This window comes from Felis catus, chromosome D3, assembly GCF_018350175.1.
Source record: "Felis catus isolate Fca126 chromosome D3, F.catus_Fca126_mat1.0, whole genome shotgun sequence".
NCBI classification, from domain to species: Eukaryota; Metazoa; Chordata; class Mammalia; order Carnivora; family Felidae; genus Felis; species Felis catus.
The window spans coordinates 74,443,540-74,468,858 of record NC_058379.1 but is presented as its reverse complement, the minus strand read 5'-3'; the positions used below and the strand labels follow the sequence as shown (position 1 = coordinate 74,468,858).

The window sequence follows — 25,319 nt, the reverse complement described above, 5'->3', positions numbered from 1 at the left end:
TATGATACCTGCTAGAACGGCGATAGGAACAAAGTACTTTGAGAGCACAGAGAAGCGAGGAAATAATCCTGCCTGGGGGAATCCGAGAAGGCTAGACTGAGGAGGGCACAACTAAGCCAGTAATTATCAATGATGAGGAGTTCACAGGGCGAAGAGAGGCAAGAGGGCATCAAAGGCAATAAAAACTCCATAGATAGTCAATGAAAGACATACAAAAAAAGGGGGGGCATTATGTTTGCCACTTCTTGAGTGCAAGGAATACCAGGAGATGAGGCTAGAAACACGGTGGGGAGTAGATCAGGGGTCTGCAAATTACAGCCCACAAAACCCAAGAGCTAAGAATAGTTTTCATATTTTTCAACAGTAGAAAAAAAGGAAAAAAGAAAAGAATACCTCAAGACAAGTGGGCATTATGTGAAATTCTGATTTCACTGTGCACAAATAAAGTGTTATTGGAACACGGGCATGCTCAGTCATTTACGTATTGTCTTTGGCTACTATCATAACTACAACCCCAGAGTGGAATAGCTCGACAGAGACGGTGTGGCCTGCAAAGCCCAAACAAAGTTTGCCAACTCCTAAACTAGCGGACTCAGGCTTTGTGTAGAGTCGGACATATAAAACCTGTGCTCCCAAGAAGGGTGTCAGGAGGCGTGATGTGGGACTCTTCAGCACACAGACGGTGATAGGAGCCATGGGTCCAGATGAGATTGCCTAACATGAAATCTGCAGAACTCCGACCACTTCAGGGGAGACAGATGAAGGGGGAGGTCCCGGGGAAGAGAATGAAGAACAAAGAACAACAATGCGAGACAGAGAGAGGGCACATGGCGAGTGGAGTCTCATTTTTTTACATGAGAATGTCTTTGACACCCTGTGGGATGCCCAAGTCTGACAGATGACCTCCTGAGTTCCTCTTTGAATCTAGCTTTTCTCCATTCTCCCTGCCAGTGTCTTCCCCGTGCACCCAGGTTACTGTTACATGATCCTCTCATTCTCCCGCCCGTGGTCTAACCCAACACAACTGTCCACACTGATGCCAAAGTGGTCTTTTCAAAAACTGATGCCAGTGATATTTCCAAAATATTTATTCATATTTAAACATACTTAATCATAGCTGTCCAGTGTGTAAAATTTATCAGAGACTCTACTCTCTTATTTAATACATATCATTTATCTGTTGCTGCATAACAGCTGAACATAAAATTTAGCAGCTTAAAACAGCAAATGTGTCTGCCAGTTTCTGTGGCTCAGGAATCTGGCCACAGTTTTTCTGGGTTCCTCTGCCTCAGGGTTTCTCATGAGACTAGAAAGGTGTCAGCATGAGCTGAAGTCACCTGAAGGATAAAGTGGGGGAAATGCTACTTCTAAGCTCACTGAAATGGCTGTTCTCAGGCCTCAGGTCCTCAGTGATTTTTGGTGAAGATATTAGTTTTTTGAACAGCATCCACAAATGTGAGAAAATAAATTTCTGTTTTTAAGCCACCCAATCTGTGGTATTCTGTTATGGTGGCTTGAGTAGACTAATATATGTGTAAGTCAGGCCCAAGTTTTTTACTCCTCAGTCAACTCTTTATAAGAAAGTTCCCCGTGAGGCCACAGGTGTGGATCAAAGGAGTGAAGTAATGCAGCATCAGTAGGAGTTAAAGAAGTCCATGCCACCTGCTCATTCAACTCACTTGAGTGTTCAGAGCTTACTGGACATAGTGTCTTCTGCAATATTTCCATAGGATGATGGACGGCTGGTGCGCACACACAGTGTTAAGCTTTGATGGGTCAGACAACACTCCGTTCATGCTGGCCAGGTCACGATGCATAGTCATTCAGTGGCTCATGGTTTCCCTAGACGGGCCCAGTAACAAGCCAAGAGCTATTTTTCAAAAGGAGAATTGATGTGTGCAGAAGAGTTAGTGTTCTAAAATTAGAATGTGATGATTGTTGCACAGTCCTGCGAATATACTAAAAAACACTGAAGACTTTAATGTGTGAATTATATCTAAAATATAAAGAACCATAAATCATCTATCCTGCAACCCTCCCCCCCCAAAAAAAAAAAGAATAGGGCTTAGGGGTCTGTACTGTAGTTCTCCTATGGGGGCTTCCCAGAGGATCCTTAGAGCATCCCTACCTGCCAGAGATCACTGAGTACTCTTGAACTGCTGGGTCATAATGGAACCAAGAGGTAGAGCGGTCTGCTATACATCTGGACCTTCTGCAAGTCTCAGGCCCACAGAGCTGGATACTCTGCCTCTGAGGAGAGCTGCCTGGAGATACTGATACCTTAGGACCTCAGAGATATGCTCCATATAGCTGGGACCCAAACCTTTAAGGCAGACCACTGCCCAACTGTTGCAGATACCACTGAATGGGCACAACGCAGCTGGTTGTGAGAAGGGCAACAAGTAGCTGGAGACTGGAGCCAACCATCTCTGCCTGAGTGAAGGGCCATGGTAAAGTATCACTGACAAGAATAGAAAGAAAACAAGAAAGAGTAAGTTCTTTCTCCCCAACTCCGGCCTTCTGGTCTCCCTCACACACTCCCTGTTGACAAGAACCTAGAAGGGAACCAGCAATCAAGGGAAAGATGTGGTTTCCAGAGTCCAAGCTCTAGCATCACAGTGCAGAAAAAAGAAAAATATCTTCCTGTTTCTCCCACTAGATCCTAAGCCCCCCATGGATTGTGATTAAGCCTTATTTCTCTGTTTAAGATACTTAGAGCAGTGTCTGGCAAAATGTATTTAGGAATGAATGAATGAATAAATGAAGAAAGAAGGAGAAAGAAAGAAAGAAAGAGAAAGAAAGAAAGAAAGAAAGAAAGAAAGAAAGAAAGAAAGAAGAAAGAAAGAAAGAAAAGAAAGAGAGAAGCAAGGGAAGAAATGAAAAAAAAAGATGGTATTTAAGGGTATGAAGAACCTCAGGGTGGACTAGTCAGACAGATACTGAGGAGAGGTCAGAATCGGCCAGTACTACCAGGAAGGAAGTAAAAGAGGCGACTGTGGAAGGAAAAGGCTCTTCCATGGAGGTGGGTGGTAAGTGGAAGGAGGGCTGTAGGAACATAGCTAGAGGGGAGTTCTGTGTGACAGAAAAATTGGTTCACTTGCTTGTTTCCAGGATGTGGAAACCTGTACAGGTTTACAAGTTGAGTAAAACAAGAGAAGGAAAATTTGAACTTGCAGGAAAAAGGAGGGATGAGTGATGAATGGATACAGCTGTTCTGTCTTCTTCTTCTTTTGAGTCTTTCTAACATTTCTTTTTTTTTTTAATGTTTATTTATTTTTGAGAGAGAGAGAGAGAGATAGCATGAACAGGGAAGGGGCAGAGAGTGAAGGAGACAGAATCTGAAGCAGGCTCCAGGCTCTGATCTGTCAGCACAGAGCCTGACGTAGGGCTCGAACTCATGAACTGCGAGATCATGACCTGAGCTGAAGTTGGACATTTAGCTGACTGAGCCACCCAAGTGCCCCGAGACTTTCCAAAATTTCTACCTAGAGACCTTGAATGGCTTCTTGGGGTACTTCAGATACAGGTTTTATGTTAGATTTGATGAAAATAATATGGGGTATATTTTAAGGTCTGAGGCCAGATGCTCTCAGTGTTCAAAAACATTTAGTCCCGTACTGACTTCTTGAGGGCCACCAGGCACTAGGGAGATGCCTCGAGGGAAGAATGCAGCTGTGTATTCTTTATAGTGAGACAATTATTTAGTTATAATCCAACTTGTGGTAAAGCCTCTTAGTTCTTCACAGAGGTGTCCTCACATACCTAACCTCTACAAATTTGCCTAGAGATTTTTAAGGAAAATCAAGAGTACCAATTAACTTAAAAAATGTATTATAAAATGAATGACAAAAATAAACATCCATAAATGAAAAACACTTTATTCCTTTTCTTTATCTGATACTCCATTAAAATTTCACCATATTAATATCTCAGTTATTTCATGAAAGCAGTTTAATGAATCCTTTGGAAAATTCTAATAAAAATAAGAAATTGATTATCTCAGTCTCAAATTTGCCACAATTAAAAGGAAACTTTTTTGAATTGGACTGTTTCTCCCTAAAGAATCTTCTTCTTATAACGAAGAATATTGCAGTACGCTCTAAATAGATGTTTAAAATCTCTCTCATATGTTCTGGAAATCTCTCTCATTGAGACAGTCCCAGCTTGACAGCCCTGCAATAACCATTAAATATTAAAATAACATTAAAGAGCAACTGCTCCCCTCATGGATATAGCTACAAAACTCCGTTTCACACTAATGGGGCTCACACAGCTAAATCCCCGTGTGCTGTACTGAAAATTTACCCCTAAGGATCCGAGGATCAGACAAAGTCAAGAAAATGATAAACTCACTTGCAAAAAAAATAATCGATCCACTACCAACAAATTATTATTATTCCTGAAATTACAATCACATAATCATCCTAAAAATCAGATTGTCTAGGATTTAACAGCATCCAATTTTGCATTCACATAATATACATTTGTGATGTAGTAAAATTCATACTTGTATTGCAAGATAATTTGGATGTTGTAAAGATATTTATAAAGTTATAAAAATTGTGTCTCATTTACAAAGATCGCCTAAAGCCAGAATCTAATTCTAAATATTTTTTTATGTGCACTATTTCTGTAGACACTAGCACCATAATGCTTAAGCTTAAGAACTGCTTTTTGTTGTTGTTTATATAGGTTTAAAGTAAAGGGGGGAAAAGGTAATGTGCATAACCAATAGTGTTAATATTTAAATTTATATGGAGCTCTTAATTTCTCCAAAAGTAACATTTTAAGAAATTATGGCAACTTTGACTCAGTTGTACCACACTATATTAATAACCATCCATGGTCACTATCCCGGAAGCAGTCACAAGCTATTGAAAAGACACTACGTTTAACAGAATGTACTCTAGACTAAGTTTTAGCTTACCCAAAATTTATCTTAGCCAAATATCAAACTAAGACCCATCTGTTGAATTCTCCAAGTCACAACTTTATCAGCTATAAAATGGACTTGGGGATCTCTTAAATCTGCAGTGTGTCATTTTCTTTTGGGACAGCTAATTTGGTTTATACTGAGTCTGGTTAGATTTCCCCACTTCCCACCCTCCTTCTCCCCCCAACATACACACACAAGCATAAACATAAAAAGGAAAAAGGAATTTTAAAATCTTACAAAGAACTATGGTATAAGTGTGTCTGTAATATTCTGTGAAATTCCTACTTGTGAATGTCAAAGTATTTCCCAGAATTGAGAGAGGCCTAGAGAATGAGAAAGAGGGAGGGGTAGTATTGTTTTGTGGAGAAAACACCCAGATGGAAGATGTGTTCCACCACTACCAACTCTGTGATCTTGGACAGACCACTTCCTTTCTCTAGATTATACTTTCCTTCTGTGAAGAACACGGAGAGCGGTGCATATTGGATAAAATGGTCATGAAGTGCACTTGCAACTCTGAAATTGGATGCCTCTAACTAAAATGTCACTATTATGACAAACCAAAGTAGTTACTCTTAAGTCTGCAGAGAAGAAAAGAAGAGGGTGTGTGTGTGTGTGTGTGTGTGTGTGTGTGTGTGTGTGAAAGAGAGAGAGAGAGAGAGAGAGATAGAGAGAGAGAGAGAGAGAGAGATAAAGGGTGAAGAAGACAGGAAATAACGTAAATATGGATCATTTTGCAAATTCAGTAGTAGTACAAGAACTGGGAGGTATCTAGAAAGATTAAAGATTTCCTGACCTTTGTTGAGCACTTCTGTGTGTCAGGTATGAAGCTAATAGCACTGCAGATACTGTCTCATTAAATTCTCATTATGAACCCTGTGAGACCTACTATAATTATCCCCATCTTCTAGATGAGAAAACAAAGGCCTAGAGAGCCTTGAGTTCCATAGCTATTGTTACTAACAAAAACACGTGAAATAGAGACTGAGTCATGTCCCCAGAAGAGTCATCTTTTAGAGTCAATTAGAGTCAACATTATAGAGAATGACCCTCTGCTTTCTTTGTTTGGTAAGAGACTTTTTTGGTAACACCACTGAACACACTCTAATTGTATATACTGCTGGCCCATCCCAGCAACAATATTCTTTTTCTTTCATCCACTACAAAAGTGGTATTACAATCTTCTAAGGATAACCCCATTGTCTGGCACTTAAACGTTTGTTGAAAGAATGAAGCTTCCCAACTAAGATGGGAGAACATGGACCAAATTTACCCTGTCACCTAAAAGAGCCAAAAGGACCCCCAAAGTGGACAAAATATATGAAAGAATAGTTTTTAATTTGCTAGGCATGCAGCAACAAAGAACTGTGATCCCTACGCGATCGGAAATGAACAAGGTGAGCCCTATGATTGCCCAATTTAATGACTGGAGGGTTTCAAGGTTCTCTGAGTTGACAACTGAAACTCTGGAAAGACCGAGGCAACTCACATTGATGAGACAGAGGACCAGACAGCAATAACTCCAGAGAACTGCACAAGGACATCCTTGAATATTTATCAAAGTACCGATTAGCACAGGAAGTGATGGCTCTACCTGAGGCCCAAGAAAGAACCACCTGCAAGAGCACTGCTCAGTGCTCACACTGGGCTGGGAACAGTGCCCGTAATCAAAAGGAAAGTTTCTTGACATTGGTCTTGGCAATGATTTCTTGGACATGACACCAAAGCACAAGCAAAAGAAGCAAAAATAGACAAGTGGGACTACATCAAACTGAAAAGGTGTGCACAGCAAAGGAAACAAGAGAGTGAAAGGGCAGCCAATGGAATGAGGGAAAATATTGGCAAACCGTATATCTGATAAAGGTTGATAATCAAAATGTGTAAGGAACCTGCAACTCAACAGCAAAAATAAAACAAAACAAAATAAAAACCTGATTGAAAAATAGACAAAGGACTTTTATCTAAAGACATGCAAATGGCCAACAGTTATATGAAAAAATGTCAAACATCACTAATCATCAGGGAAATGCTCAACAAAGTATCACCTCAAATCTTTTAGGATTGCTATATATATCATATATATATAGCATATATATATAATATATGTGCATATAATGCATAGCACATTATATATTATATATAGCATATAATATATATAGTATATAATATTATATATATATATATAAAATAAGTTTTGTCGAGGATGGAAAAATCAGAACTCTTGTACTCTTGTACCCTGTTGGTAGAAATATAAAATGGTGCAGCTACTACAGAAAACAGTTTGGTGGTTCTTCGAAAAATTAAAAATAGGCCTACCATATGATCAGGCAATCCCAGTTCTGGGTATATATCCAAAAGAATTGAAATCAGGATCTTGAAGTGGTATCTGCATTCTCAAGTTTATCGGGGCATTATTCACAATAGCCAAGACATGGAAACAAATTAAATGTCCATCAACAGATGAATGGATCAGGACAACGTGATGCACACCCACAATGGAATATTATTCAGCCTTAAAAAGGAAAGAAATCTTGTTGTATGTGACAATATGGATAAGCCTAGAGGACACAATGCTAAGTGAAATAAGCCAATCATGGAAAGTCAAATCCTGCATGAGGTATTTTAAATAGTTAAACTTCTAGAAACAGACAGTAGACTAATGGTTGCCAAGGGGAGTTGTTGTTCAATGGGTATAAAATTTCAATTATGCAGCATGAATAAATTCAAGAGATGTGTTGTATAATATTGTGACTATAGTTAGCAATACCGCAGTGTGCACTTAAAATTTTGTTAAGGGTCTCATGATAAGTGTTCTTACCACAATTTCAAAAAAAAAAGAAAACCAAAGTCCAATATTCCTCATGAACACAGGTTCAAAACTAAAATTCTAAACTAAATTTTAGTACTTAAATATAACAATATATAAAATGGATAATACATCATGCTAGACTGGGGTTAATCTCAGGAATTCAGGCTGGTTTAACATTTGAAAATCAATTAATATAAATCACCATATTAAAAACCAAAAAAAAAAATGTTAAACTCATTTGATGCTGAGCAGGTTCAACATTCATTCTAAAATTTGGTGGGTTTTTTTTTTACATTTACTTATTTTTGAAAGAAAGAGTGAGACAGAGCACAAGCAGGGAAGGCGCAGAGAGAGAAGGAGACACGGAATCTGAAGCAGGCTCCAGGCTCTGAGCAAGGGTCAGCGTAGAGCCGGGAGTGGGGCTCAAACCCACCACCTGTGAGATAATGACTTGAGCCCACGTCGGATGCTTAACCGACTGAGCCACCCAGGCACCCCTCAACATTCATTCTAAATTTTAACTTTCATCAAACTAGGAATAAAAGGGAATTTCCTCAACCTCATAAAGGATATTTATTTTAAAAATGAAAAGAAGGCTACACAACTGACATCATAATTAATGATAAAAGACGGAGTACTGTCCCTCTGTAATCAGGAAGAGGGCAAAAAAATGTCTGTTTTTACCGTTTCTATTGAACATTACATTTAAGGTGATGGCCAGTGCAGTAAGACAATAAAGGCCTCCATATTGGAAATGAAGTAAAACTGTCTTTCTCCACAGATAGGATCGCTTATGTAGTAAATGTGGTGGGATCTGCCAGGGCACATGCGTGGTCACTGGAAAAATCACTGAGTTGGGCCCCATTGGCTTCAGCATTCCTGCCTATCTCCAGGCATCTCTATGCTGGGCGCGGGCAGGGATTTCTTGCACTCCTCCACAGGTCTCGGGGACCGCCACAGGAATAGGGGCAGAGGCACTGGGACGATCTGCACACTTTACAGGACCTGGCAGCACCCACACTTCTAGAAACAGCGGGCTGGCGGACAAGGTCCCCCCTCTGCTGCGACAGGCATGCCACTGAGCCAACACCGGAGTTTGAGCCCCGGGACACGTGGGCCCACGGGACACGTTCTCCACCCATGCCTTGATGAGGAAGGGAAGTTCTTACCACCCCCCGCCAGGTTCTGCCCGCTGCAGCACTGTGCGCACCACCAGGAGCTGTTACTCTGCGGGAAGGGTGTTGGGTTTCTGTCCCTTCCGGAGCTGGGACCCAAGTCCTGGGTGTACTCCCTCCACAGCTCCCAGCCCACGCCTTCCGGAGTCACAGACACAGCTAATTCACTAATTCAAGTGGTAGCCCTGATTCGGAGGTCAGCCAAGGTCTCCGCTTGAGTCTCTGCTCTGCCAGCCAGGGAGCCCGTGGAGTCCGCAGGCCCGCAGCCCGTCTCTAACCTCAGCTCTTCTCCCAGCCTGCTAACCCTGCTTCGGCCTCTGGCTGGGGTGGGTGGTTGACCCACCGCGCAGCCCAGAAGCCCACCCCGACCCACACAGAGGTCCAGGGGCACCCCGAATTTCCCCGCGGATGCCTCCTTGCCACAGCCCATGGCTGCCTCTCCGGGCGGGCCTGCCACTCGGGGTGGGGGGGGGCGGGTAACCCGGCCCTGCGCGCGGGGGGCACGGGAGACCCACGGCAGAGGCCCGCCACTCCAGATCCGAGGCGCAATTCCAACATGCAAGGGGTCTGACCTACTTGGGCATCGCCCGCCAGAATCTTAAACATTTACACCGCGACCTTACCTGCATTCATTCCCCACGAACGCCCTCCTGGTGGTTTTTCTGAAGGCCGCCTGCGTCCGTCCCTGCGGCGCTGTGGCAGTGGAATCAAGGAACGCACCTTCCCGAGACAGGGGAGGGGGTCAGGAGCCTCCAATTGCCCCTCCTCACAGGTCGATCAGAGGCCATGACCTCTCGAAGACCTCCTCCAACCACTGTTGGTAAGTCAAACAACCTGGATGGATCCAAAAATAAATACACAGAGTTCAAGAAGCCTAATAAATACATATATTCCACGTTGTAGGATTTCACGTGTATAAACATCCCAGAAAATGTGGACTGCTGTGGCAGAAAGCAAAATATTGGTTGCCTGGGCACAGAGGTGAGAGGTGGGGCGGAGGGAGCAGCCAGGAGGTCGGTGTGTATAACAGGAGCATGAAAAAATTGAGGGCGGGGGATGGATACGTGCAAATCTTAATTGATTTCATGGGTATATATGTATGCCAAATTGTACTTTAAATACGTACAGTTTACTGAATGTCTAGTTTCCCTCAATAAAGCTATTTTTTAAATATGAAAAGGCCAATTTTTCACCAAATAAATAATATTGTGAACAATGTTGCTTAGTGCTTTCCCATTTCTTCACCACAACAATCCAGTGAGCTGGATACTCACTGAGCGAGCTACCGATTATTATTATATTATGGTTATATATTATTATTATTATTATTACTATATTGTTTGTGTGTAATACATGATGAACTCAGAGGCTCAAGGACATTAACTTTGCCAGTGTCAGACAACCTTTATCAGCAAACACAATGTAGAAATCCTTCAATGCAAATGAAATAAAGGACAAACCTGATTTTATTACAGTGATCCTCAAACATTACAATTTCTGCCCCCTTCACACAGCCCTAAGAGGGTCTCCCTAAACTCAAGAATCCACATCACTCTGAATTTCCAGTCTTCCCAGGAATGTAAGGTGACACCATCTCAGTCTGCACTGGCCGATGCAGTAGCTACTGAGCACTTGAAATCTATGTGGCATATCTGCAGTGAGATACAGTATAAGATACAGCCCCGATTTTGAAGATGTAACTATCTCACTAATATTTTTATATTGATTACATGTGGAATGTATATTTTGGATATATCAGGTTAAATAAAATATCACATTAATTTCACTTATCTTTACTTTTCAAAAAATGTTCATCTATTTATTTCGAGAGAGTGTGCACGTGATGGGGGAGGGGCAGGGAAGGGGGCAAGAGAGAATCCCAAGCAGGGTCCACCACGCTTAGGGCAGAGCACAACGTGGATCTCAATCTTAACAATCTGAGCCAATATCAAGAATTGGATGCTTAACTGACTGAGTCACCCAGAAGCCCCTGTTTATCTTCACTTTTTTCTTTTTTTTTAATGTTTATTCTTTGAGAGACACAGAGAGAGAGAGACAGACAGACAGACAGACAGAAAGAGAGAGAGAAAGTGTGGGGCAGGGTCAGAGAAAGAGGGAGAATCAGAACCCAAAGCAGGCTCCAGCCTCTGAACTGTCAGCATAGAGACCAGTGCGGGACTTGAACGCATGAACCGCAAGCTGAAGTCAGATGCTTAACCAACTGAGCCACCCAGGTGCCCCATCTTTACTTTTTAAATGTGGTTCCTAAAAAAATTTTAACGACACATGTGTCTTACATTATATTTCTACTGGACAGCAGTGGTCTAAATCATACCGAGAATAGCAATGGTATGCCTTTCATTATGACAACTTCAGAAAATAATGAATTTTAAGCATGTGCTATCTGGCTTCAAGTCTGCAAGCAGGTGGAAGTCTCTAAGTAGGATGCCACTCAGAGAATCTATGGGGATACCTGAAGAAAAAATGGGCCAATAGAGGCAGAAGAGCAGATGGTGAGTAGAAAGAAAAGGGGGCACAATTGGCCACGAATTCATAGTAGGTGGTGGAAAATATTCAATCCAAACTCCTTTAAGATCAATTTTATAAGTCAAGGCTGTTCTTGTGCTAGAATGCTGCAGGGTACAATGCTAGGGTTTTGGAGCATTGAGCTCCAGTGAGTGTTTGTGGAAGTCGTGAAAGGTGAGCCAACCCAGAGTTGTCTGGACCCAACCAAGGTCTTATCTGTGCAACCATTACTAAAGATTTGAGGCAGTAGCTATGGTTTTTGCATCTGTGGATGAAAATCTTGATCTCTTCAAAGTCTTTGACTCATGCCAGACTCTTGTGCACCATACTGCTCTCTCAACTTCTCTTATTTCTCAGTCAGCTAGAGCTCTGCCACGTTGTTTGGATTCATGTGAGTGTCAGTGAATCTTGGAAGGCCTTCTTGGGCTCCCAGTGCTAACACTTCATATAAGTCCAGTAGGTGATTGAATTGCATGGTACTGGCAGAAGTGCTGCATTCCAGGACTTGTAGGTAGTGCTCAGTTCTTCTCTTATATTAAATCCAGCTCATGTAAAATACTGTTGAAATTGCAAGGCATGGCAAATGTCACAAAAGTCAGAGCCAAGTCTTGCAATAAAATTTTGCTGTCCCAGACTCTTTCCTCTGGAATGCCTCACGCTGCCATGTTGACCACCTCCATAGGTACAATCTTTCCATCTTGGTGGATATCTTCCTGTTGTAACCATTAAGGAGTCAATATATAGCCTCCTTTTTATCACCTTCTGAATTTGGAATCAATGGAAAAACAGCCCCAGGACAGATGATGAGAGAATGTGGCTTTAGATTAGAGGCCCAGAAATCTCCCCAATACTGAAGTATTGAATCCCTTGAATGAGAGAGACATCCCCACAGTGGCCAATAGAGCTGGGCAAACAAAGGCCTACTCCAAGTATAGGCCAGAGTGTAAATATCCTGTGGCATCCCCCAAGGAAGAGTACCCAAGAAGGCGCTGAGCTGAGCATGTTCAGTAACATCAATCAAACTTTATAAGCCTGCAGGAGTAAGGTATGGGAAGAAAGGTCAAGTTACTCGAACAAAAGACCCTCTGCACAGAAACATTAGGCCAAAAAAATGGATATCCTCTCCACCCCTACCCCTACATGAATGCTTTTATCTACATATTGTCAAAGATGTGACAGATTATAATAAACATTTTTCTCAGTGCTCGGCACATAGGTCTGTAGAATGTACTTTCCTTGATGCAAGTTCTATTCATTCGTTCCAAAAATATTTGGTCAGTGCCTATTACTGTCTCAGCAATGTTCTAGGTACTACTAGGTGAGGAAACAGACAAATCCTGCCTTCGTCGAACTTATTTATAGTCTAGCAGGGATACTGAAAAAATAAATAAGCAAATAAGTAAAACATAGGGTACGGAAGATAGTGGTAAGTGCTGTTGAGAAAAAGAATGCAAACAATGGATGAGCACAGAAGTCGTAGTATCATATGAAGCGATTAGGGAAGCCTCCCTGCAAAGATGACACTACAATGAAGGCTGATGGAGGTAAGGGAGGGAGCCTGCAGATATCTGGGGGAACGTGCTCCGAGCTGAGCAAAGCTCAAGTGCAAAGGCCCTGGGGGCACATGCCAGATGTGCTGGAGGAAAAAGCAAAGAGGTTAGAGTGGCTGCAACAGAATGAGAGCACCAAGTTCACACATATCTCTGTCTTCAAGGTTAATTCAGGTCCATGGCATATTACTCTCGCCTTTTTCTGAATGCATTTTAAAGTTCAAACTTTTAATCATTCCATCACAGCTCTTAGTTTCACTGCTAAAGTTCTTCAGTACCACTCACAGGTTACACACAAGCCGTATGTACGTTCTTGTCAGCGGTTCTGAACCTGCCTTCCTTCCCCCAAACCTTGACAACTCCCACAGGGCAGAGCTTTCCTCGGAATCCATCAAGTGCCCCGCATGCGGCATGCGCCCTTCAGAAAGCCAGTACTCAGTGCACGTTTGGTGAATGACACTTCTAGATTGTTGCCTCAAAGAACTGCATGAAAAATGCTGCCTCCAGATGTTTCTGAACTTCTCTTCAATAAATCGAGTGTGGGTTTTCCTAGCAGCAGCGGTTTCTTTTAGAACAAGGCTGACTGTTAACAGAGTTAGTTTATCCTGAGCACAGAAGCCTCCTACCTTTTTGTGATGTAATTGCTGGCCGTTTGTACACATTAACGCCCGCACCTCCTACCCACCTCCGCCATCCCCCTTGGTTCCAAACCTACTCACTGAGATGATAGTGTCCCAATGAATCAAATACACCCTGCCCTTTGGAGCTTATCTTCTAAAGGATCATGCCTTCCTTGAAGGTGTCACTTCCTTGTCACTGTTCACATAGCCCAGCCTTTTCTTTGCCCAACGTGCTCTATAAAAACAAGTCACAAAGCAGAATTTTCTGGAACCAAAAAGAAATGATCTCACCTCTTTGACTCGTTAAGTGGTTCGATCAGACTAATCAGAAAGGAGAAGGGTATTTCACTCAATGCCTTCCTCTAAAACATACTGAAGGTCTATATTGTGGAAACATGGTAGCAAGATGCTAGATGGGTCTAATTTTCTCTTTGCACTGTAAATGTTTACAACTATTGAGGGTGGGAGTTTAAGATGGTCAACAAGTTTTAGGCTTAGGTGGAAAACGATTTAACGTGACTGTGTAATAAATTGCCTTCCTAGGCCGAAACCCCTCAAAATATCATTATATCAAAAACTTCTATAATGTTATCAGGAGAAGAAGATGGATTTGGGGAATTTTCCTAAAGTGCATGAGTTAATATTATCTTTTTGTGGTGCAGGAAATTTTGCTAACAGCCCTGCTGATTTTCCATTAAGGGTACAGTGAGATGGAGTGCATGGCATACCGCTTTCATTCGTAGATCAACAGTGGAGACAGATTTGTAGTTTTTATCAGCATTAGCAGGGCTAAGCACATTTGTTCACAGGTATTAGAAATCAGCACTTGAATGAAAGGCTGGGCAGGGAAATAGTATTCGTGTAGTGAAAATATAACTGAGGTATGTACACAGTCCACACCTATGGCATTGTATATTCTGTGCGGGTGTTAACGACATCGAAAAAAACCTTGGCAGTTTCTTTCCTTGAGCTCATTCCTTAAATTGAATTGCACATACTAGGTCTTTATGATTACCACCATTGACAGGATGATAGCTTTTTGTATTAGTGACAACCTTCCCGTTATCAGTCTGGTGCTCAGGTTGTGAGATTGCTCAATTTTGGAGAACTAGGAAATGGAGGGGTGCCTGCGTGTCTCAGTCGGTTGAGCGTCCAAGTTCGGCTCAGGTCATGATCTCACAGTCCGTGAGTTCGAGCCCCGCATTGGGCTCTGTGCTGACAGCTCAGGGCCTGGAGACTGGTTTGGATTCTGTGTCTCCTCCTCTCTCTGCCCCTCCCCTGCTCATGATGTGTCTCTCTGTCTCTCAATAATAAATAAATGTTAAAAAAAAAATTAAAAAACTAGGAAATAAAACTTGTGAACAGTGGCATATAAAAAGTTGTGGTTTTTTGTTTTTTGTTTTTTTGACAGACTTAGGATTAGGACCCAGAGCATCTAATTCCAAATCTTTATTTAGTCTCTTGGAGAATAGATTCTCTTGGGTTTGTCCTGTTGATTCTTTGGGGACTAAACTTGCCAAAGAAAGGCAGCCAGGGGCAGGGTTAAGTAGAAATTAGTTGCTTTTTGAATCCACTGTCCTTGTAACTTGGGAGAAATCCTCACAAAATCTTACACACAACATTTATAATTTGCTGGAAAACTTATTGTAAAAGTCTGCATCAAATTAAATCGATCACTTGACCTAATGACCTTGGAGAGTAACACATTTTTATCAGACATTTTGTCAGATAGCCAAAAATATTTCCGTTGGTTTACAGGTTTCCTTGGAAGATGGGAATAAATTCTAGTGTGTCTGTGATTTTTTAAAAATAAAAGCATATGAAAAAATACAATACTTGGAAAAAGAATAAAATATGGACATAAAATTCATCACATCCCCCAACAATGAAAAGATTTCATAAATACTCTCACCTCTGATCATTGTACCTACAGTGCTATAGATATTGCTGAACATATGGCACATGGTATCACCTGCTGTTCTCATTCCCCTCCCCTCTGAGGTATGCAGACCAGACCCCCATCAGCATATCTAGAGAAAATAATGTAATTATGTCAATTTAGTGGATTTTGATGTGTGGGAAATAAATTAGGTAGCACTTTCCTAAGCAATGGAAGTATATGCAAACAATGTTATGAGTGAGCATTGTGAGTTAATTTAACATCATTGTTACAGTAGATAAATATTATCTAGTATTTCAATTGTCATCTATCCACCAGAAAAATGAGCATCTTTGAATAAATATGATTTTAAATCAGGACCCAGTCTAGATGATCGGTTTATTTCTAGCCTAGAATTTTTTGCTTAGAAAATACTTAACCTGCTTAAGTTATAGGTATCACCTGTTGTTTGGAGTGAAGATTTTACAAAAGCATCTCAGACCTATACACTCCAAACTTTGGAGTGATAAAATGAAAATATTGCTTGTACACCTGAAACAAATATGACACTGGATGTTAACTACACTGGAAACTAAAAACTCAGTGAAAAATAAGAAAGAAAATATTGCTTGTAAAACAGATTGCTGGACCCATCCTAGAGTTTCTGATCAAGACGTGTGGGGTGAGGCCCAAGGATCTGCATTTCTAGCAAGTTCCCAGGTGATGCGGTGCTATTGGTCTAGGAACCACTTTTTGAGAACCACTGCCCTCAGAGTCAGCAGGGCACAATTGAAGCACAATGTGTTTACGAGTGCAAACTTCAGTTTCAACTATGACAACCACATCTTAGCTCTGTGGCTTTGGGTAAGTTATCTAATCCTCTGCACCCTTATTTCTTCATGTGTGAAATGGGAAGCAATAATATCTGCCTCATCAGGTTTTGGGGTGTGTGCGTGTGAGACTACATGTGTGTCTGTGTGTGTGCCTGTATGTAAGTGTGTGGAAAACGCCTACGCCACTGGTGTGATTTGCTCCACCAGCTTGGAGTACTAATACACGTCCATCTCTTTGATGTTTCCAATTAATCATTCATACCTCCATATGCTCAATTTAGATAGATTTCCAATACCTGCCACTTGACACCTCTACCTTGCCCAGAAAAGGTGTCCAGGGAGTTTACTCTGTCTAAAGGGCCAGTGTACCTACCTCCCCATTCTAGAAAAGAGAACTGGACAATCTAACCAGTCCACTGGCCCTTTTACTTCTGCCCTGCTACACAGTGTCACCACTGAAAACTCAGCTCACACCATCAGGTGGAATTTTTCATCTGTACAATGCCTTGATGGACCAGATTCCTTGGCACAATGGTGTCCCAACTTGAACTCCAAGACTGCCGCTCTTTTATTTTTTTATTAAAAAAAAAATTTGTTTAAGTTTATTTATTTTTGAGAGCAAGAGAGTGAGAGAGAGCACATGAGTGGTGGACTGGCAGAAAGAGAGAGAGAGAGAGGGATGGAGAGAATCCCAGTGCAGAGCCTGATGGGGGCTCAAATTCACAAACTTAAGATCATGACCTGAGCCAAAGTCAAGAATCAGACACTTAACTGACTAAGCCACCCAGATACTCCAAGACTGCAGCTCTTTTAGTTTATATTCATTGGTCTGGTCATTTTTCCAAGTGTCTCACTATGCCTGGGTGACAAGGTATGGTGGACTTTCAGCCTTGGCCATATGCTGTGTTCATAGCAGCTCCCCACCACCGCCCTGGCCAACCTCCACACTTTGTTAGGGTGTCTGGACTACCAGTTTTGTCTCCCCCTTTCATGACAAATGCCCCTCTGGGTGCCTTTCCCTGAAATCCCAGTTGCCCTCAGGTGGACGAGGCCTGTATAGCAGAAAGTTTCTTACAACTAAAAAGTGAGAGCGGCTGGAATCTCAATTGTTTTTGTCCAAGATGGGGGTCCTCAACCTTGTGCCAATCTACTTACCTCAATTATCTGCCTTTTGCAATTCCACCAGCCATCACTACTTCTACTTCTCCCCATTCCCATGGCGACTGCAGGAAGATTCCCAGCACACAGTAGGCTGTCCCTAAATGTAGACATTATAAGGACCCGCAACCCTCTTCTAACTCCGCTCTGCTTTCCAAGGTGATAAAATGAGGGTCCCTACAACTGCGGTCACCGCTGGTCCCTTGCAGAAGTTGGGTTTTCATCTGTTGGTTACTGGAGATGCTGGGCTTTCCTTATCCCCTTCTCTAGGGAGATCATGTCCTGCCACATCCCCTGCCATTCTGCTCCCCTTCCTAAATCCCCGCATTCTTTTACCCTGGGCAATGTTCAGAAAGTAAAGACCCTCTTCTTCCTGCTATTACAACCTGGACCAGAGCCAGCTCCAAGCAGGCCTCCAGAGCTCCTATCTTAACCCTTTGTTAACCTCCCAACGGAAGACCCGGGAGGGCTCGTCTAACCCATACCAGAGGAAGAAAAAAGAGGAAGATGTGGAAAGGAAGGAAATTTGCATCCACCCCCACTGAAGGCGTCCCAGTGTGTGACCTTGACACATATCAGAACTAGTTCTCCAAGAATTTTGGGGTGGGGTTAGGAGCATAGCAGAAAAAGGGAAGAATCTGCCTGAAATAAACTGATGAAGTGGCAGAATTAAAACCTTCCCTCAGTATTTATGTGCACAGTCTTTGTATCTACTGCTTTTTGAAAGCTATTGTTAAGGTATAGCACAATGATTATCCAGTCATTCAATAAAGATGTGTTCAGTGCCTGTCCCATGCAAGGACCTGTTACTTTGTATGCACTATACATACAAAGTATACACTTTGTATACAGTTAAGTGTCCCTTATTACAGGGACACAGGGAACGTGACACAAAGTGTCAACCCTTTGGAAGCTTTTGGTTCCAAATGACATGACATCTGATACTAGGGAGCTCCAAGGACATAGAGCTCATGGCATGAACATTAGTTGTGACAATTCAAGCTTCTAAATGATGCTCAGGGTAAGAAGACCACACTCGGCGGTATGGTATTCCCTCTTAACCAGGGGTTCACTTCCCGCGGTGTCAGTTACACACACCCCGCCTTTCTTCGCGCTGCAGAAGCAGACGATTTTTCTTCTGCCACATAGTCAGGAAGTCAACAGTAGCCTGACACTACGTCACAACATGTGGGTCATGCACCTTATTTTGTCTCATCACCTCAGCATTTTGTCTTCTCGTATTGTCACAAGAAGGATGAGTACAATAGATATTTTGAGGGTGAGAGAGAAACTATATTTACATAACTTTTATTACAGTATATTCTTATAATTGTTCTGTTTTATTGTTGCTGTTAATTTCTTACTGCGTCTAATTTATAAATTAAACTTTATGGTAGGTGTGTTTGTATAGGGAAAAACATGGTGTATATGTGTGCATGTATGTGCGTGTGTGTGTGTGTGCATGCGTGTGTGTGTGTGTGTGTGTGTGGTTCGGTATTATCTGCGGTTTCATGCATCCACTGGGGGTCTTGGAATGGATCTCCCACAGATAAGAGGGATGACTGATTGAGCCAGGAATCAGAGAAATTGCATTTTTCCTTAGGAGGAATTATTTCCTTTGCTGTGCTTTGCAAATGGGGATGATCTCCTGGCCTCCTGAATAACATATACTCTTTGTGATTTTTTTCCTGGCCATAGGGATGGTATCTCCTTTATACTCTGTGTACCAATTTTCCCGTAGGACCGACAGCAGGCCTTTTGAAAATGGGTTAACCAGCAGCAGGGTGCAGCCTGTGTTTATGAAATAGAACAATGTTCACTATTAGTTTATAGACAATAGTGAATAGTGCCTACCTGTTCCATCTGTTATAACTATTTTAATAATCCCTCTTAGAAATATACATAGAAATATATTCTGAGATTCATAATATATCAAGAATATATTTCAGATCATATATATATAGCACTCTCTAAAATGGAGGTGTAAGCTAAATAATAAATTATGATAGTAACATCTAACTTAATATTTAAGTAACAATTCATAATATACAGTTTTGTATAAATATATTAGCTCTTTATGCTAACTCTATCAAGTAAATAAAATGATCCTCATTCTTAGAGATGAAGAAACTGCAGTTCTAAGAAATTCAGAGGTTTGTCTAGAGCAGTGGTTCTCGCTCTAAGGAGTGAGTGACTTCACTTCCTAGGGAACATTTGGCAATGTCTGGAGACAATTTTGGTCGGAACATGAGAGGGGGCTGCTGCTGGCATTTCATGGGTAGACCCTGAGCGGTGGGAAACAGCCTACAAGGCACAGGACGGTCTTTCCCATCAAAGAATTACCCAGCCCAAACATCAACAGTGCCAGGGTTAAGAAAACCTTGTCTAGGGGCACCGGGGTGATTCAGTCAGTTAAGCGTCCAACTCTTTGTTTCAGCTCAGCACAAACCTCGTGGTTTGTGAACTACAGCCCTGCCTGGAGCTCTGTGCTGACAAGCGACCCTGCTTGGGATTCTCTCTCTCCCTCTCTCTCTCTCTCTCTGCTCCTTCCCTGCTTGCTCTCTGTCAAAATAAATAATAATAATAATAATAATAAATAGACTAAAAATATTTTTTAAAGAACCTTGTCTAAAATCACACAGTTCGTAAGATCTGAACTCAGGGTTATTATTCTTTTTTTTTTTTTTTTTTAATTTTTTTTTTTTTCAAAGTTTATTTATTTTTGGGACAGAGAGAGACACAGCATGAACGGGGGAGGGGCAGAGAGAGGGAGACACAGAATTGGAAACAGGCTCCAGGCTCTGAGCCATCAGCCCAGAGCCTGACGTGGGGCTCGAACTCACGGACCGCGAGATCGTGACCTGGCTGAAGTCGGACGCTTAACCGACTGCGCCACCCAGGCGCCCCTCAGGGTTATTATTCTTAAACCAGTCTTTTTTCTGTTATCCTCAAAGTGGAAAGATTCATCTTGAATTGAATGGGGAAGCCTAATCTATTACATTTTACATTGTGCTCAGTTTCCTTTCTCTTACTCTTGAGCTTCTGGGAAAGGGTAGAAAGTATACCTTGAGTAGACAAGCAAATGGTACTACATAGTAAAAAATTGTTGCCAGTGAAAATGGAAAATCTTTCAGCATAATCCCCTCCCCACTGCAGCCCACTGCACCCCACGTTTCCAATTTTATATAATTCATTATATCTGTGATAACAATTTTTTTGGACTACAAAGGGTGATACAGTTCCACTGTTTCCCAGAACTAACACTAAGCTAGACAACATCTAGAACCGTGCAGGAGAGATGAGAGGCAGGAATAAATGATTGATTAACACGTGTGTGAGTTCTCAATTATCGATGGTAATGGCCCGTGGATGTAATGTGGATTTGCCAAAGCTGCTGATAACCCAAAAGTAATTTTTATTGAGATTTTGGAATACAAAACATTTTTGAAAGAAGAGTCATCTATCTAATAATTACTTTAATTTTGAGGTAAGCTACGATAATGGGTATTTTTTAATTCCCTAAATACACATCATTGTGAGGCAGGAGAAGCATCCAAGAATGTGCTAGTGAGTAAGGAATGCCAACAAAGACTAAAATCTGGAACAGGATTCGCAAAGCAATGGCTAAAAAAAGCTGTGGTATGGGCATAGCATAGCCAGGGACAAGTGAGGTAAGGCCGCGGTACCCCACAGCCGGACAGCCTGGGTGCCAATCCTGGCTATGGATACCTACTAACTTTAGGATTATGAGCAAGTTACTGAATTTCTCTGCACCTTAGTTTACCCAACTATAAAACAGAGTCTATAGGGGCGCCTAGATGGCTCAGTCGGTTAAGAGTCTGACTTTGGCTCAGGTCATGATCTCCCTGTCCAGGAGTTCGAGCCCCACATTGGACTGTCTGCTGTCAGCACAGAGCCCGCTTGGGATGCTTTGTCCCCCTCACTCTCTGTCCCTCTCCCACTTGCACACACACATACTCTCTCTCTCTTAACATTAAATAAACATTAAAAAAATAAAATGGAGTCTACATAGCACCTACCTCATGGTGTGATCCTAAGAACTAAATATATTTAAGGATGTGCATGGTGCACATTAAGTGTGATAGTACTATATATTTCCCATATTATGCAGGCATTAACGTGAATCAGGCAAACCTTTGTATGGCAATGTGAAAACCTGGCATGATATACTAAGGGAAAAAAGAAAAGAAAAAGAAAGGAATTCAGATAATTATACCACTGTCCCGTGGATATTTTAAAGCCCCTGATGACTAGATATGTGAGTTACAGATTGCACAGCGAGTGAGAACTTGAACTTCTTTTTTCAACAAGAGAAGTTCACTTACAATCACGTCTTGGTCAGGAGGTGGACACAGATGGCCACACTGAAGCAGATTTACTTTTCTCAGTAATGGAATGTAAGCCCAGTGGGCTCCAGGGCAAGAGAGTAGAAGGACCTTTTAACTTCCAACAAAAGTTACCTCTCCTAAGAGCTCTTGGTAAGCATAGCTGGTCACTTGGAAAGAGGAGAGCAAGTTGAATGGGGTTCATTGAGCTCTCTGGGAGTACAGGGATCCTATTGGTTCTTTCCTTTCTTGGAGTAACATGGTTGGAACCTCTCTGTCTGCTGTGTTAGCATTGTCATATCTGAGGTCTGATGAGAGGAATACACTACAAGGCTTCCAGAGAGGAATGTTCCCCAAGGGAAAAGAAGCCTGGTTGGGTGGCAAAGCCTAGATACCCTGGTCTAGGAATACATGGGGAAGGCCACTTCCGGTCCAGGTATGGCTGAGGTAAGAAGCCCATTTGGACCAGCTTCCTTAGCTCAGAAGTCACACGTGTGAATATGGGCAAAAGTATATACTGTTGGAGTCCATATGTAGAGCAGGATTATGATCTCCGAGAGGATCCTACCAGTAAAAGCATAATCGTGGCTATGGATGATGCCATCAGATGGCACAGGACTGGTTATCAATAGTGACCTTGGGGTATTCACAGAAATCCCAGCAGAAGTACATTAGGTTTGCCAGTTCTCTGTCCTTCTGAGTTTTGTAAGCATAATGAATCTCTTTTGAGTAATTACTTACAGGATGAAGACAATCTAGGTAAGCGGTACATACTGAATTTATGAAAATAGATGTAGATGTGAGTATAGATTAAGTATAGATACATTAATCAGAGTTAGATAGATCAAGAGTTTTTGACCCCAAGAAGTGGTTTGACCTTACCATGCATTTGAAATTTTAGCAGTTGCAGAATAGATGCAACTATTTCATATTGGTTCAAAAATCTGGATGTGTGTGTGTGTGCCTATGCACATGAAACTCAAATCATCATCACTTGGCTGCCTGCAAAGTCATGCATCCAGTGGCATGCTGGTGAATGTTTAACATCTGGCTTACAGAGGGGAAGGATGGGTGAGTTGTGGGAAGAGTTCTGATTTTTAGCATTTGCTGATTTCAATGCTTTAAATGCTCCTACCTGGTTGATGTCTTTGTGATATCATTGAATGTGGAATTGGGAGGAATATGCACAGTGGCCTCTACTGAGCTAGAGCAAGCTGGCTCCAGTGCACCATTGCATGGGTCCCTGTCCCTCCCCAGATTTGCTGATCAGAACCTCTGGGATTGAAGCCCCAGAGTATGAGTTTTAACAAGCCACCTGGATTATTGTGATGCTCATGAAAGTTTGCAAAGCATCATGGAAGTCAGCAGACTCCTAGGTTTCCTGCAGAGGTGAAAGTGCAGTCAGGACATCCAAATAGGTAGCTTTGTTGAAACCACAAATTAAGCCAGGAAAAAGGAGTATGGAGCAGTGTACTTCACTCTGGAAACTCATTAGTGGATGTTAAGGCAGAAACACAGCCCAAACAATATACAGGAAGAGAAAGCAGCCAGAGAAGCAACTAAGATATGGAAGAAATGAGAGTGGAATTTTCCAGGAGTGCAATCCTAAAAGACCCAAGGAGAACTTGTCAGAAGTGTCTTGTGTGTGAGCTAAGAAATAAATACAAAATTAATCTTTATCAAATCCTATTAGTAGAACTATACAGCCTAAACACAATCTGTAAATGGGTCAATCGGCATATGATAAATTTTGTCACTAAAAATAGATTAAACAATCAAAACGGTAAAATTTAGATCCCCCAAATTTAGGAGGGTAGAATTGAACTCGAGAGAATTAATGACTATATTGTTTTGTTTATTGTGAATATACATGTGTTATACTGTATTTATTTTGTTGTATGTCATGTGTTTTTACTGAAATGAAAAATAATGTATTTTCTATTAATGTTAGAATTTTAAAAACTAAGTAATTTTTAGTTTTGACTTTTAAAAAATTCTAACATTAAAAGAAAATAAATTATTATTTTATTGTGGTAAAAACCACATAGCATAAAATACCCTACCTTAACCGGTTTTAAGTATATGGTAGTGTTAACAAACACCATGCACATTGTTGTGCAACAGATCTCTAGAACTTTTCATCTTGCAAAACTGAAACTCTTTGCCTATTGAATGACTCCCCTTACTGCTTCCCCAAGCCCTTGGCAATCACCATTCTACTCTCTGTTTTTATGAATTTGACTACCTTAGGTACCTCATATAAGAATTATGCAGTATTTATCTTTTTCTGACTGGCTTATTTCACTTAGCATAATATCCTATGAATCATTCATATTGTAGCATATGATAGGATTTCCTTCTTTTTAAAAAAAAATTTTTTTAACATTGTATTTTTTTGAGAGACAGAGACAGCGCGTGAGCAGGGGAGGGGCACAGAGAGAGAGGGAGACACAGAATCCAAAGCAGGCTTCAGGCTCCGGGCTGTCAGCACAGAGCCTGACTTGAGGCTCAAATTCATGAACTGCAAGGTCATGACCTGAGCCAAAGTTGGACGCTTAACTCACTGAGCCACCCAGGTACCCCGGATTTTATTCTTTTTTTAAGGGCTGAATAATACTACTGTGTATGTATATACCACATTGTCTTTATCCATTCATTTACTGATGGACATTTAAATTGTTTCCACCTCTTGGTTCTCATGAATAATGCTGCCACAAACATGGGTGTGCAAATATCTTTTTGAGATCCTGTTACCAATTCCTTTGGATATATAACCAAAAGTTAAAAAGGGAAAGCTATTATTATTAATTAAATATCAATTATTAACAACACAAAAATAAATATATATACATATATATTTTTAAAGTCATAGCTGGAGTTTTGATGAAAATTGATGGAATCCTTCATTATGCCTGTGCAGAATACAAGGTTAGGCACTGGAACAATGAAGAACTTTGAAACAGTCTCTGCCCTCTAAAGGTTTAGAGTCTAATTGATGAAGCAATACCAACACATAAATAAATAAATTATAATAGTTTGTTTCAAAAGTAAATTAGTTCAGGGGCACCTGGGTGGATCAGTCAGTTAAACATCCAACTCTTGATTTTGGCTCAGGTCATGATCTCATGGTTTATGAGATCAAGGCCCACGGTGGTCTCTATACTGACAGTGCAGAGCCTGCTTGGGATTCTCTCTCTCCCTCTCTCTCTCTCAAAATAATAATTAAAAAAAAACATTTAAAATTAAATTAGTTCATCATATTAATTACTGGTGCAAGTACGAATTGGTCAATCCACTCTGGAAAACTGTCTGGCAATGTCTACTGAAACTAAAATGTGCCTACTTGTGACCCAACAATTGTAGGTATATAACAGGATATCGTAGGTATATACTCAAGATAAATAACTGCATCTATCCACCCAAAAGACATGTACAGAATTTTCAAGGTTGTTTTACTCATAGCAGTCAAAATTTGGAAAACGTGAAT

General features: G+C 41.3%; 1 long non-coding RNA gene across 3 annotated transcripts in view; it reads right to left on the bottom strand.

Moving 5' to 3' along the window:
• LOC109493469 overlaps positions 1 to 25,319 on the bottom strand; it is a 301,393-nt gene that overhangs the window by 268,217 nt on the left and 7,857 nt on the right. For all 3 annotated transcript variants that reach the window (XR_006588431.1, XR_002737096.2, XR_006588430.1), the window contains exon 3: positions 9,544 to 9,754. This is a non-coding gene — a long non-coding RNA (uncharacterized LOC109493469). The remainder of the gene's footprint in view (positions 1 to 9,543; positions 9,755 to 25,319) is intronic.